The sequence below is a fragment of the Pelophylax lessonae genome (assembly GCF_965119305.1).
Source record: "Pelophylax lessonae genome assembly, chromosome: 3".
Taxonomy (NCBI): Eukaryota; Metazoa; Chordata; class Amphibia; order Anura; family Ranidae; genus Pelophylax; species Pelophylax lessonae.
This window is the reverse complement of record NC_138770.1, coordinates 141477423-141493747: the sequence shown is the minus strand read 5'-3', so window position 1 is coordinate 141493747 and position 16325 is coordinate 141477423. Positions and strand designations below refer to the sequence as shown.

Genomic DNA, 16325 nt, shown 5'->3' with positions numbered 1-16325 from the left:
GGCGGTGTTACTACCCCTACTAAATGTGACTGTTTCCTGCTCAGGGCATGCTGGTTGCTAGGACCCTGGTGGCTGCTAACGTCCAAGTAACCAAGAAGCCAAGGGCTCAGTTTCCTGCATTGACTTCAGTTTGTATTACCATTCACAATTTGGAAAACGTTCAGCCACATTCACTTCTGGAACCTATGCACTTTCTCCCATCACTAGTAGCACCTAGTGACCTTTAACTCTAAGATCTGTTTGCTTCCCGAGGGGGTATGGTGTTCCATTGCTCAGACTAGATGGCCACACACTATACAATTTGATTGTGCAATCTCTTTTAGATTTACCAAAATTATATACCGGGGGGGGGGGACACACCTAATGTATCCAATGAATCTGTGTGACCGGACAGTGCTTAGTTCCGTACCGAGTGATACCCATGAGAAAACCTGCTTCCTGCGTGACAGCGCTGGCCTGTTCCAGTACTCCGCACAATGACATGGGGGGCACTTCCAGGTCTGGGGCATGCACACATGCCACTAGCTACCAGCTCCTGCTGAGATTGGACACAGTGGGAGCCAATCAGCGGGTCCAGGGGACTCAATATCTACTGGGACCCGCCGATCGTTCGGCATACAAGGAGAACAAAGGACGTCCTATGTAAACAAAGCAGACTGACGTTCTGTCAGTAGAGAAGGTAGTGATCCTGTGTTTATGCAAAGCAGGAACACGGATCTCTGCCTTCCCACAGTACAAGCACCTCACACACAGTAACCAAGCACATTTTAGACACACAGTTAACCCTTTGATCACCCCTGATGTTAACTCCTTCCCAGCCAGTATCATTAGTACGGTGGCAGTACATATTTATAGCACTGATCACTGTATTAGTGTTACTGGTTCCCATAAAAAGGGTCACTTAGGGGTTTATTTACTAAAGCCAGAGAGGGCAAAATTTGTCACAATTCTGCAGAGAAAGAAATAAGCTTCTAACCTCAGCTTGTTTAAATAAGCTTTAGCAATAAAACATGGAAGCTGATTGGTTTCTCTGCAGAATTGTTACTCGTTTTGCCCTCTCTAGCTTTAGTACATAAACCCCTTAGGCCCCTATCACGCATGCTATCCGTTTGTTCGTTTTTCATCCATCCGTTGACGGATGAAAAACGTACATCAATGCATTCCTATGGAAAAACGGATGTAAATGGATGATTATTCATTTACATCCCTTTTCATCCACTAAGGGCTCTTTCACACGGTCCGCCTCCGTAGGCAGATCCGTGTTGCTCAGCGGGGATCGATCCGCGATCCCCGCTGAGCCGGGCGGATGACAGCTCCGTCTCCGCTTGCAGAGCGGAGAGGGAGATGTCTCAGCCCCCGCTGCCCTCTATGGGGGATCGGATGAGAGCGGACCGCTTGTCCGCTCTCATCAGATCCGCTCCGCTCCGCTCCGATTACTGAACGGATGGAAAAATAGGGTTTCCATCCGTCCAGATTTCAGCACAGGATCGGATGCGGATGGCAGCGGGTGTCAGCGGAGGTGTCTCCGCTGACACCCGCTGCCCCATAGAGCTGCATGGAGAATCCGATCAGATCCGCCTAAAAAACTGACAGGCGGATCTGATCAGATTGCCTGTGTGAAAGAGCCCTTACGCTTCCATTTTGAACGGATGAAAGCCCTATTTTTCATCCATTAAGAAAACAGATCGGATGAAAAACGGATGACAAAGGATGAAAAACTGATGTTGACTGAAAAAAAACTGATGAGAAAAAACGTGACTGAGCTGATGAAATGAACGGCCTGTATGTGTGAAAGAGGACTTGGTGTCCAATTGTTCCACTGCAATGTCGCAGTCCCTGTAAAAGTCATTGATCGCTGGCATTTCTAGTAAAAAAAAAAAAATTCCATAAATACAGTATTCGTCCCCCTTGAACTTTGCAACATTTTGCCACATTTCAGGCTTCAAACATAAAGATATAAAACTGTAATTTTTTGTGAAGAATCAACAACAAGTGGGACACAACCATGAAGTGGAACGAGATTTATTGGATATTTCAAACTTTTAACAAATAAAAAACTGAAAAATTGGGCGTGCAAAATTATTAAGGCCCTTTACTTTTAGTGCAGCAAACTCTCTTCAGAAGTTCAGTGAGGATCTCTGAATGATCCAATGTTGACCTAAATGACTAATGATGATAAATAGAATCCACCTGTGTGTAATCAAGTCTCCGTATAAATGCACCTGCACTGTGATAGTCTCAGAGGTCCGTTTAAAGTGCAGAGAGCATCATGAAGAACAAGGAACACACCAGGCAGGTCCGAGATACTGTTGTGGAGAAGTTTAAAGCCGGATTTGGATACAAAAAGATTTCCCAAGCTTTAAACATCCCAAGGAGCACTGTGCAAGCGATAATATTGAAATGGAAGGAGTATCAGACCACTGCAAATCTAGGAAGACCTGGCCGTCCCTCTAAACATTCAGCTCATACAAGGAGAAGACTGATCAGAGATGCAGCCAAGAGGCCCATGATCACTCTGGATGAACTGCAGAGATCTACAGCTGAGTTGGTAGACTCTGTCCATAGACACAGGGCTGGTGCTAGACTATTTTGCGCCCTAGGCAAGACCAGCTACTTGCAACCCCCCCCCCCCCCCAAAAAAAACAAAAAACGTTAAAACATTTTTAAAACACGGTCACTGCACTATGGGTAATCAGGGTTTTGGGTAGAAATGCATCTGTGGTGTCACTGGAAAAAAAAAATTGTCCCTGCATCCTTGGTGTCACTGAAATAAAAAAATCCCTGCATTGGTGGTTTCACTGGAAGGAGAAATGTCCTTGTCTCCGTGTTGCCACTGGAAGAAAAACATTGTCCCTGCGTCCACCGTATATGATGTGCACCAGTAAATTTAAGGGGCTTGGGTGGTAGGAAGCTGGCAGTGGGGTACAGGGGGGATGAAGATGACAGGGGGTGGGATGGTGGGAAGATGACAGGGAGGATGAAGATGACAGGGAGGATGAAGATGACAGGGGGTGGGATGGTGGGAAGCTGACAGGGAAGATGAAGATGACAGGGGGGTTGAAGATGACAGGGGTGGGGTGGTAGAAAGCTGATGGGGGATGAAGATGACAGGGGTGGGGTGGTAGAAATCTGATGGGGGGATGAAGATGACAGGGGGTGGGATGGTAGGAAGCTGACAGGGGGGATGAAGATGACAGTGGGGTACAGGGGGATGAAGATGACAGGGTGGATGAAGATGACAGGGGGTGGAATGGTAGGAAGCTGACAGGGGGGTGAAGATGACAGGGAGGGTGAAGATGACAGAGGTGGGATGGTAGGAAGATGACAGGGGGGATGAAGATGACAGTGGGGTACAGGGGGATGAAGAGGACAGGGGGATGAAGATGACAGGAGGTGGAATGGTAGGAAGCTGACAGGGGGGATGAAGATGACAGGGGTGGGATGGTAGGAAGCTGACAGGGGGAATGAAGATGACAGGGGTGGGATGGTAGGAAGATGACAGGGGGGATGAAGATGACAGGGGGTGGGATGGTAGGAAGCTGATGGGGGATGAAGATGACAGGGGGTGGGATGGTAGGAAGATGACAGTGGGGTAAATATTTTAATGCTTTATTAAATATAGCATTTAAAAAAATGTAAACCGATGAATGACACTTTCACTGATTTAGGATGCAGAGAGACTTGCAGCGGAGCGCAGCACTGGACAGGGGAGCGGTAGCTGCCAAAGTTAACTTTTCCTATTAACAAGCTGGTGATTGATTGCTTGCTCGGACTGCCTAGCAATCAATCACCAGCCTTTTAATAGGAAAAGTAAACTCTGGCAGCTCCCGCCCAACCCTGAGTTTGTAATGGGGCTTCTAATTGGCCAACTGCTGGCATCAAATCACCCTAGCTCCCACTCTGCTTTTTCTTGGATAGGACGGCAAGCCACTGCTGGTAGTTCTTCACCATCCTGTGCCCAAATCCTCGCCTTCCCAGAATATCCTAGCCCAATTTATATTCTATTATATATATATATATATATATATATATATATATATATATATATATACAGTATTATATAAATTTTCTGCACTTTACTGATGTTCTTTAAAGAAGGCAGTGACACATCACATAGGCATACATTGCTATACACAAAAGTGGATAAGCTGTAGCAGTGATTTGTAAAAGCGGCACATTGCACATTACTGATAAGCCACCTTGCCTTAGTATCCCTCTCTCTTTGGGATCACCATAGTTGGGACCCATCTCCCTGTATACTAAATCTGTATCATTCTGCTCTGTTCACTCGGAGATTCACAAGAATCCTTCTCTTTCAGCCGAGATTACCAAGGTGCCTTCTATTGTATATACCAGTCTCTCCGTCTCCTACTCCATAGCTCTACCAGCTAGGTATGCTCCCAGATGTTACTCTCTTACTCCCCAGAGTCATTAGAATTTAATCAGAGGGCTCTGACCCATTGGGCTTTATGCATCTAGCTCACAACTCTCTTCATATCATTCCAGAGATAGGACTGCTGTAGCTGCACCTCTAGATTCTGTACACTTCTCCCAGGTGTCAGTAGAAGTCCCAGGGGCATTAGTACTCATATCCGAGAACACAAGCCTGGTCTAAAAGGTCTAGTTAGACCATGTTCCCAGGCTAGTTAGACCATGTTTCGAGTCAGGATGACTACAGCTGCTTTTTCAAGGTATTGGACTATCTCAATTGGGCCTCCTGTCCTGTACAGGGCCTTCAGATTGCTGACTTTTCAGGTTTGTGGGGTGTTTGGCTCTCATACAAGAACTGCACTAGGCTCTTGCCATCCTAGCATATAATTGGCACTAACTCCACCCATTACATACTACAGGAAGACTTTGTCTAAAAGGGAACCTAACACAGATTTACATAATTCTCTTTTACCACAAACCTAGTGGCAGACTAGATGACTGCACCTGCTTACAAGTGCATCAGATGGTCTGAGAACTTGCAAATTTTGTAGCTTGAGGAACAATCCCACAGTGAGAGGACCTGATTTTTTTTATTTGAGACAGAACCTACATAGACCTCTGTTAGGGAGGATCCCAGTAGGTCCTAGCCCTGGATTAGCCAGTGATTGGGTAGAAATTACCCCGTCTTTTATTTTTGGTGAAATATCTTCCCATCTATGGCCAGCCCTAAAGGCAGAAAGTATAATTAATTAATGAGCAATGGATTGCTGCGCAGGTCACTTTGACAGAAGATACTTTTCTTCATCTCTTATTCCTCCTTGTGAGTAAGTCAGCTAGGTTAGATGCTTTTAACAGATCCCATTCCCACAACAACGCATTTTAAAGGCTCTGTGACCTGGATATTTCCTTGAGATAACACTGATCTAATCAGAATACAGAGTTCATCCTTGCGCACAGTGTTCCATTCAATTCCCCCAGGTCCCTGTCATCCTCAAAGGGACAATACAGTGCTTTAGGCAGTACCAGAGAGACAGACAGGAGAACCAGAGAGACAGACAGATACTAGAGAGACAGAAAGGGGCACCACAGAGACAGACAGGTGCTAGATAGAAAAGGCATGAGCACCAGAGAGGCAGACATACTAGAGACACAGACAGGTGCACCATAGAGACAGACAGAGACCAGAGAGACAGAAAGAGACCAGAGAGATAGACAGATACTAGAGACACAGAAAGGTGCACCATAGAGACAGACAGAGACCAGAGAGACAGACAGGTGCACCAGAGAGATAGACAGATACTAGAGACACAGAAAGGTGCACCATAGAGACAGACAGAGACCAGAGAGACAGACAGGTGCACCAGAGAGATAGACAGATACTAGAGACACAGAAAGGTGCACCATAGAGACAGACAGAGACCAGAGAGACAGACGGGTGCACCAGAGAGATAGACAGATACTAGAGACACAGAAAGGTGCACCATAGAGACAGACAGAGACCAGAGAGACAGACAGGTGCACCAGAGAGATAGGCAGATACTAGAGAGACAGAAAGGGGCACCACAGAGACAGACAGGTACTAGATAAAAAAGGCATGAGCACCAGAAAGGCAGACAGGAGTTCCATAAACAGACAGGTACTAGATAGAAAGGCAGGAGAACCAGAGAGACAGACAGATACTAGAGACACAGACAGGTGCACCATAGATACAGAGAGAGACCAGAGAGACAGACAGGTGCACCAGAGAGATAGACAGATACTAGAGAGACAGACAGGAGCACCATAGAGACAGACAGATACTAGAGAGGCAGACAGGTGAACCAGAGAGACAGACAGATACTAGAGACACAGACAGGTGCACCATAGAGACAGACAGAAATCAGAGAGACAGACAGGTGCACCATAAAGATAGACAGATACTAGAGAGACAGACAGGAGCACCATAGAGACAGACCGATACTAGAGAGACAGACAGGTCAACCAGAGAGACAGACAGATAATAGAGAGACAGACATGAGCACCATAGAGACAGACAGATACTAGAGAGACAAATAGGTGCACCATAAAGACAGACAGATACTAGAGAGACAGAGGGGCACCATAGAGACAGACAGATACTAGAGAGACATACAGAAGCACATAGAGACAGACAGGAGCACCAAAGAGACAGACAGATTCACCAGAATACACAGGTACTAGATAGAAAGGCAGGCGCACAACAGAGACAGACAGTAGTTCAATAGACAGCGAGGTACTAGATAGAAAGGCAGGAGCACCAGAGAGACATACAGGAGAACCAGAGACAGGCAGAAACCTCATAGAGGCATACAGGAGCACCAAATGTAGAAAGATACTAGAGAGACAAACAGGAGCACCAGAGAGGCAGACAGGTGCACCAGACAGACACAGGTACTAGATAGAAAGGCAGGAGCACCATAGAGACAGACAGGAGCACTAGAGAGACAGACAGGTGAACCATAGACTGTACAGTTCATATTCCTATCGTGCACCTTCTTGGTTTGTAGGCACCTGTATACTGGGTGCTGAAGCGATCACCAGCCGGCCACTGGTTCAGTTACAAGTAAATATATATTCGCCAGCACACCAAGAATCTTGCAAAAGCAGTCCAAAAACTTTATTCCAGAGAAGATCACATAAAAAAAATATAGTGCAACGTTTCGGAAGCCACACAGGACCCCTTCGTCATTACATGCCTGACGAAGGGGTCCTGCGTGGCTCCGAAACGTTGCACTATATTTTTTTATAGAGACAGACAGGAGCACCAGAAAGACAGACAGGTGTACCATCAAGACAGACAGATACTAGAGAAACAGACAGATACAAAAGAGACAGACAGGAGCATCAGAAATATAGACAGGAGCACCAGACACAAAAACAGACAGACAGATACTAGAGAGACAGACAAGAGCACCAGAGAGACAGACAGGAGCACCAGACAGAAAAACAGACAGATACTAGAGAGATAGACAGGAGCACCAGAGAGACAGACAAGGGCACCAGAGACAGACTGGTACTAGAGAGACAGACAGGAGAACAAGAGAGGCAGACAGGTACTGCTGCGACAGGTGGCAGTGGTAGGCACAAACAGTTACCGTCATTGATAGAGAGAAAATCTGAGGTTGTTAGGAATAAGGATGACCTCAGGTTTGTCCAAACTTGGGTTCTAACCAAACCCAGAAGGAAGCCGTCTCTCCTGCCCAATTAACTACAGTCAGGGCATTCCTCGCAGTGGCATGCTCAGAGGGGGATGCTTGTGACATCTTGACTTAATATGGCCTAGTGTGAACGGAAAATGCCCTGGTCGCAGTTGACTGTGCGCAGTGGGTCGGAAAGACAAATTCTTGTGTTCAAATCCAACCTGAGCTCAACCTTGGGAGCTGTTGAGGCAAATAGAAGCTTGCAAGGCAAACAATACCAGATACATGTGCTTTATTAAAACCTGTAATTAGAGAATAGTGCCAAACTCTTTGTAAATTCCAGAAATTAAAAACTTTAGTAATAAAATGTTATGTGAACCTAGCCCAAAGCTGTATATGGTGTTATGGAACAATATGATTCTCATGGACAGCTTCAGCGACATCTCATGCTGCCATCACATATTTTCCATGAGTAATAAATTGCTTAAATGTTACAATATTTTATAATATAAAGGTTACTAGGCATGGTGGGTGGTGTACAAGGTAGAAAGATGGACTCCAGTCACTTTTAGGCTCCATGTACACGGGACGTTGTTAAAAGTCCCTTTGAATGCTGGAATTTTTAGGACGTTTGAAACGTCCGTTCGGTCGCGTTTGTACCCGCGTTTAGCGGCGTTTGCGGGCGTTTGCGTTTAGAAGCGTTCCTAGAGGTCAAAAAAATGATTCCCCTTTAAAATGGAAAAACGCGAATGCTAAACGCGGGTCATCGCGTTTGTGCATTTGTAACGCCGGGAAACACACGTTTGAACGCAAATAATTGCGTTCTAAAAAAAGTCCCTGAACGCAACTGCCTGCAAATGACTGTAAACGACCTGGTGTACATGGACAGATAAGATAAAATGTAGATGGGTTCAGGGGCTTCTGAAAAAAACGCCCAACTGCTCCTAAACGGCCATTTCCAGCGTCCCGTGTACATGGAGCCTTATGCTTAAACAAAGAGAGAGGGATAGGGCAAGGGACACCCTTAGGCCTCTTTCACACGGAGTGGACCGTATTGCGATCCGCTCCGGCACTTTTTTTTTTTACGGACACAGATGACACTTGTGTCATCCAGTCCGTATGTCCACATATCATCCCATCCATTTGCGGATGATATACGGACAAAATATATGTCTATGGGTTTGCGGAGGTCAGCGGATGACACCGCTGACATCCGATTTTGCGCCCTTTCCGTTGTTTAAACGGAAGAAAAAATAGGGTTCTGTTCCGTTCCAAAAAACGGAACAGAACCGAAAGGACGCAAATCGGATGACATCCGCTGACATCCGCAATGCCATTGACATGCATTATGTCCGTATATCACCCACAAACGTATGGGGTGATATACAGACATACGGAACGCCCATGTGAAAGAGGCCTTAGTCAAAAACGGCAAAATTGTGAAAGAATTCTCTGATCAGGGGCGTAACTACAGGGGATGCAGGGGTTGCAATCGCTACCGGGCCCCATGCTCCAGGGGGCCCGGTAGCAAACCAGTGGGTGAACTTCCAGGATCGCAAAGGTCACACTTGCGACCGGACCCTGGCATTGCACCACTGTGGAGAGGCCCCAAGATTGCAGGAAGGGGGCCCACTGCAGAACATGTGAAAGAATCCTGCTGCGGGACCATAATAAAAGGCCATGCAACGAGTGTAAAGAGCCCCAGGATTAGTGGGAAGAGCCCTGGGCTTGAAGGTAAGGGCCCCGGCCAGGGGTCTGGGGGGCCCTTCACGGTTTCTTGCATCAGGGCCCTGAAGGTTCTAGTTACGCCTCTGTCCCTGATATTTTCTATTTTCTGTTATAAAACATATCAGATACAAGAAATCTACTTTCTTCATAAATTGAGGCCAAAATGTCTTTATTTCTGGTGAGTAGGGGTACAAGAGGGGAGTGTGGTACCGTTGCACTGATGAGCACCTTCCAGCACCAAGAAAATAAGCACCTTATTTGAGAACATTGGCACAGTTTTGGACTTTCTTATGGACTGTTATACTACACTTCTTGAATAGATTAGAGTTTTTTTTTTATTCACAAGAGTTTTTTTTAATACTTAGTGCATTTCTTTGTATATATATATATATATATATATATATATATATATATATATATATATATATATATTTTATATATATATTTTTGCAGTTTGATATAAATGTGGAACTATTGCATTTAGCACTTTCTATATAGCACTGTCAGCACTTTATATATATTTATTTGTTTAAATTACTGCTGTGATTTCACTTTTAAGCCAGCGCTGTGATCACTAATCTTTTTTTCAGTTAATTCCCCTATTGGGTGAACAGCAGCTGCTCATTGTTCTTAAAATATTGACCAAGCGCGGGTTTTTTTTATCATTATTTAAATGTGTAACTAACCATGTGTAATGTGGGTAATGTGTGCTGCTTTTTACTAAATACCTCTTTTGTTTCTTCTCCCTGCTTTGCAAGGATAAGCAACAGAGAGATTGTTCCCTCTGTACAGAGCCCTATGTTGATTGTCAACACAGGGGTCTGGGCTGTGATTGGACACAGCCGATCAGCAGGGGGTCTGGGCTGTGATTGGACACAGCCGATCAGCAGGTCCCAACCATGAATCATCGGCTGGGACATACTGACTAGGTCCTGTTGTGTTCACTTACAGCAGAGCCGGCAGGCGGGGGTGCAAACGCATGCCCTGAACCCAGAAGAAAGCTGCTATCTACAGGTACGTTACTGTGCCTGTACAAGCCGCCGTTTATGTACTGTGGCAGGTTGGTAAGCGGTTAAAATAGCATCTGCAGCAACTGACAGTGTGAGCCGAGGAGAGCCAAATAACGGCACTTCCTCATTTACATGTGACCGGCTGTGATTGGACACAGCCAATCACATGGGTAAAGAGTCACTGGTACCCCCAAAAGTGTCAAAAATGTCAGTTAGGGGTCCGATCTGTCCGCCGCAATGTGGCAGTCCCGCTGTCCCGTGAAAAAACCATACCCGTGAGAAAACCATACCCTTGTCACTTCCGATGCACCTACGGAGGGTATGGATTTCTCACAGTAGTGTGTGTAATGTTATACTTGCCGCGATTACATTAAAGAGGTTGTAAACCCTCTTGTATAACTTTTACCTATAGGTAAGCCTATATTAAGGCTTACCTATAGGTGCTATAAATATCTCCCAAACTTGCACCGTTTAGGAGATATTTACAGCTCAAACTGCCGATGACGTCATCGGCACAGGCGCTCTGAGGGAACGGCCACCCGTGCCGTTCCTTCAGAGCTCAGTGCCGTGAACGGCGGCTCCCGCGCGCATGCGCGGGAGTGATGTAATCGCGCCTCCGGCCAATCAGATGGCCGGAGGACGCGAACCCGGAAGCGGGACGGCAGGACATGTCGCCGTCCTGTCGCTGAGGTGGCGGCACGGCGGGTGCTTCGTTTTAAGGTAAGTACTCGGTTTTTTTTTTTTTACTTTACTTCCTCTTTAAAACAGCTCCTCTGCAACATCAGTTATCTCCGCTCCTACCCCTGTCACTTTCCTCATCTCAGCTAATAAATATAAAAGCGGATCATGGAGCCGAGATCGCCGTCACTTTACATTTCATACACCTGCCGCCGCTTTTATATTTATTAGCCGAGATCAGGGAAGTGTCAGGGATAGGAGGGGAGATTATTGATGTTGCAGCCGAACTGTTTTCATGTAACCGCCGCAAGTATAACATTACACACAGTGCCGTGACAATTTCATACCCTCCGAGCATGCGTACTTGTGAACTTCTCTGCTGTGCAATGACGGGGCTCTGAGCATGCGCACGGCTATGCTGCTCAGCTGTTTCAGACAGGAAGTGACGAGGGTATGCAATTCTAACGAGGTATGTTTTTCTAACGTTACACCGCTAAAAATCGCAGATCGCCGCCATTACTAGTAAAAAAAAAAAACAATAAAAATGACATAAATCTTTCCCGTAGTTTGCAGACGCGATAACTTTTGCGCAAACCAATTAAAATACTCTTATTGCCATTTTTTACCAAAAATATGTAGCAGAAAACAAATTGCCCTAAAATGTTAAATAATTTTGATTTTTACATTTTTTTTTTTGGGAAGGTTATATAGCAGAATGTGAAAAATAGTTTTTTTTTTTCTTTTCAGAATTGTCGCTCTTTTTATGTTTATAGCACAAAAAATAAAAATCGCACAGGTGATCAAATACCACCAAAAGTAAGCCCTGTTTGTGGGGGAAAAAGGACATCAATCTTATTTGGGTACAGCGCCGCACGGCCGCACAATTGTTCGTTAAAGTAACGCAGTGCCGAATCGCAAAATATGGCCTGGTCATTAAGGGGAAAATGTTCCAGTCCAGAAGTGGTTAATGTATGTTGTGTATGGCGTGACTTTAACATTTGAAAATGAAAGCTGTTAGCTGATTGGTTTCTATCCCTGGTACAGTCACCCCGCACATGACTGCAGGTGAGGATTAGTCAGGGAGGATAACCGCTCTGCATGCATCACTTCCACCCCAGGTGATGGATTGGCCTGAGAGAATGCCGCTTGCTGATTGGCTGTCTCAATCACCTCAGCCCCCTCCTCATTGCACGCTCACACGTCTCCTCCAGCATGGGTGCACGCGCACAGTCACTGTTCTAGCTTGCCTGTCAGTGAGGGAGTTCGCGGGAACGCGCTCCATTGCACCTCCCCCCCAGATCCAGCTGATGAGTCCTGATGTCAGTCCCGGTGGTGTGTGTCCCCGGTGGAGGAGGTGTAATACCGGCACAGGGGGTTATCCGAGGAGGCTCATCCCCTGACTGCTCCCTATACTCCCCTGTGTACCCGATACAAACACGTGAGTAATCAATCTTCTCCTGGGAGCAGAGCATCCATGGATGGGGGAGGGGAGGGGGTACCATTACAACCAGCCTGCTGACCGCTATAGTAAAGGACTGATTGCTGTGCCAGGGACCGACCGCTGTGCTGAAGGACTAATCCCTGCGCCAGGGACTGACTGCTGTGCTTAAGGACTAATCCATGTGCCAGGGACTGACCACTGTGCTAAAGGACTAACCGCTGTGCCAGGGACCAACCTCTGTGCTTAGTGACTGATTGCTGTGCCAGGGACCAACTGCTGTGTCAGGGACCAACCTCTGTGCTTAGGGACTGATTGCTGTGCCAGGGACCAACTGCTGTGTCAGGGACCAACCTCTGTGCTTAGGGACTGATTGATGTGCCAGGGACAACTGCTGTGCTAAAGGACTGATCGCTGTGCTAGGGACCGACTGCTATGCCAGGGACGACTGCTGTGCTAAAGGAATGATGGCTATGCTAGGGACAGATCACTATGTTAAGGACTGATTGCTGTGCTAGGGACCGACTGCTATGCCAGGGACGACTGCTGTGCTAAAGGAATGATGGCTGTGCTAGGGACAGATCACTATGTTAAGGAATGATGGCTGTGCTAGGGACAGATCACTATGTTAAGGAATGATGGCTGTGCTAGGGACAGATCACTATGTTAAGGAATGATGGCTGTGCTAGGGACTGATCATAGTTCTAATGACAGCTGCTGATCTCTGTGCACACATGTACTAGTGACAGCTGCTGACCACTGTCCTCCTGTGCACACATCTGCTGCTGACATTGAGATGAATGGGCAGAGCTCTCTAGGACCCGGCTGTCTCTTCCTGGGGGTGGGGGAGGAGGAGGAGGAGGCTGATCTTGTGTCTTATTTTCCTTTAAACTCAGCCTGCCTTCCTCAGTCTGGTCTGTGATTGGAGGTGTGCAGGGATAGTGGTAGAGTGATTGGAGGTGGGGGTACACTAGAGGTGACCCTGTGCCTGCTATAGACCCCTCCTGATCTCCTCCTTCCATACAGAGATGGATGGCTGAGTGTTCTCTGACACTGCGGGAGTCACTGGTAACTGATCACCTCATTGCTGCACACCGGTGACACCGCTCCGTCTATGAACAGGTATGTACACTATGGCCACAACTCTCTTCTTTTTTTGGATTGAGTAGGAAAGGGTTAAATTATAATTAAAGGCAAAATGTTTTATTACTTTTTTCCTATTATGGATTAAGTAATGGAGGGTTATGACCCCTGTCAGATTTTTGTTTTCCCATCTGTCTCATTGGGGAGTTTTCCCTTCAATTCCTGTCCCATCACCAAAACAAGGGAGCCTCTGATTGTCCCTTTTGGAAGATTTCTCCTGTATTTTTCTTTTGTTGATAACCCAACATTTGGGATTTACTTTCACTTTCAATCATAATGGTATATAGGAGAGATAGAGAGAGGGTGAATGTCCCTAACGGGGGCACAGACAGCAATAACAGGGGCTCTAATCCCTCTCCACCCTGTCCAAAGCTAAAAAAAAGTTTTGCCTGTAACGATTATTTAAGTGGAAGATGGGAAAGGATTAAAGATAAAGAATGTGTATGCTCACTAAGTGATTTCATTGGCTGCTGAATGTGCAGGGGGTGTCCCTTGAACGGTCTGTAAGGTTGTGCCTGAGATCCACTATCAGAGTGACCTCCAGCCTGGGTTCTCATGTCGGTTTTTGGTTGTCACATTGGTAGCAGTCTGATGACTCCATAGTACATTTCCTCTTATTAGGTCCCAAAAAACAGAAGCTGCACACCAGGTCTGTGCTTAAAGCTGAACTCCAGGGGGGAAAAGGAAACATTCTCTCTTGCAGTGGGGTTCCCAGCCCCGCAACACTTTAGGTGTTCCATTTATTATTTATTACATCTATTTATATAACACTGAACAATTCCGTACTGCTTTACATATATTGTACAATTACATCAGTCCTGCCTTCCAGGAGCTTACAGTCCAAGGCTCCATTCACAGAAGGCAATTTGGAATCGCAGGCAGACTTGCTACGATTCTACCCACTATTTCAAATCGCTGCAAAACGCACCGTGCTACCTCTCCCTTTAATACCTGTACTAACCAACCTGTGTAGGAAAGATGTATATCATTTTGAGGCCGCTCCAGTCTGGTGTTCATGAGTGGGGGCTGCAGGGGAGAGGAGAGAGTGCTCGACAGCAGCTAGTAAAGTCTGGGAGCGGTGACGTCACCCATAGGCTCCTACGGCCCACCCATTATCAGCCCTGCTCTTCTCCTCTCCCCTGCAGCAGGGCTGGCTGACACAGGAACCGGATCACATGATCACATTAGCCCACAAACTACAATGATCCATTTTAGTGTGCCTAGTGTTTTACATCTCAAGGCACTATGCATACCCTTTTGTTTTTTTTTTTGTTTTTTTTTTTTGAGGACCAGTTCACCTCACCTGCAGTCCAATGCATTATTTTTCTGCATCAAGAACGCATGGAAAGTAGGTTATATGGTTCCCAATGGCAAAGTTCACACTAGTGCAGTTCCAGAAAATAAAAAAGTAGAAAATGCTGCACTTTCAGCACTGGAATGCGGTAAAAACGCACCAGCATGCCCCGGAATGCATCAAAAACACCCCAGACCGCAGTACAGTGAAAAATAAAATAAAGAAAAGCATCCGGAAATGCGTTAAAGAAACGCATTCAGAACTGATCTGGAGTGCATTTTTGTTGTGTGAAGCAGCCCTAGACATATCATTCATATCTAAGCACACCGTGTTATGGACTTTGATAGAGACTTCAGGTGAGCTCCAGTGCGGTGCCGATAAATACAGATAGACTTCAGGTGAGCTCCAGTGCGGTGCCGATAAATACAGATAGACTTCAGGTGAGCTCCAATGCGGTGCCGATAAATACAGATGGAGACTTCAGGTGAGCTCCAGTGGGGTGCCGATAAATACAGATGGAGACTTCAGGGGAGCTCCAGTGTGGTTCCGATAAATACAGATAGAGACTTCAGGGGAGCTCCAGTGTGGTGCCGATAAATACAGATAGAGACTTCAGGTGAGCTCCAGTGTGGTGCCGATAAATACAGATAGAGACTTCAGGCGAGCTCCAGTGTGGTGCCGATAAATACAGATAGAGACTTCAGGGGAGCTCCAGTGTGGTGCCGATAAATACAGATAGAGATTTCAGGTGAGCTCCAGTGTGGTGCCGATAAATACAGATAGAGACTTCAGGGGAGCTCCAGTGTGGTTCCGATAAATACAGATAGAGACTTCAGGCGAGCTCCAGTGTGGTGCCGATAAATACAGATAGAGACTTCAGGCGAGCTCCAGTGTGGTGCCGATAAATACAGATAGAGACTTCAGGTGAGCTCCAGTGCGGTGCCGATAAATACAGATGGAGACTTCAGGTGAGCTCCAGTGTGGTGCCGATAAATACAGATGGAGACTTCAGGGGAGCTCCAGTGCGGTGCCGATAAATACAGATGGAGACTTCAGGTGAGCTCCAGTGTGGTGCCGATAAATACAGATAGAGACTAAAGGGGAGCTCCAGTTTGGTGCCGATAAATACAGATAGAGACTTCAGGTGAGCTCCATTGTGGTGCAGATAAATACAGATAGAGACTTCAGGTGAGCTCCAGTGTGGTGCAGATAAATACAGATAGACTTCAGGTGAACTCCAGTGCGGTGCCGATAAATACAGATGGAGACTTCAGGCGAGCTCCAGTGTGGTGCCGATAAATAGAGATATAGACTTCAGGTGAGCTCCAGTGCGGTGCCGATAAATACAGATGGAGACTTCAGGTGAGCTCCAGTGGGGTGCCGATAAATACAGATAGAGACTTCAGGGGAGCTCCAGTGTGGTTCCGATAAATACAGATGGAGAC

General features: G+C 46.4%; 1 protein-coding gene across 2 annotated transcripts in view; it reads left to right on the top strand.

Moving 5' to 3' along the window:
* The window catches only part of LPIN1 (lipin 1), a 289491-nt gene that overhangs the window by 84854 nt on the left and 188312 nt on the right, over positions 1 to 16325 (top strand). Inside the window, exon 1 of one of the 2 annotated variants that reach the window (XM_082252225.1) lies at positions 13389 to 13565. The exons of the other annotated variant lie outside the window; for it this stretch is intronic. The gene's annotated coding sequence lies outside the window, so the exon portion shown is untranslated. Of the gene's footprint in view, positions 1 to 13388; positions 13566 to 16325 lie in introns of those variants that run through there. 2 annotated transcript variants of the gene reach the window in all.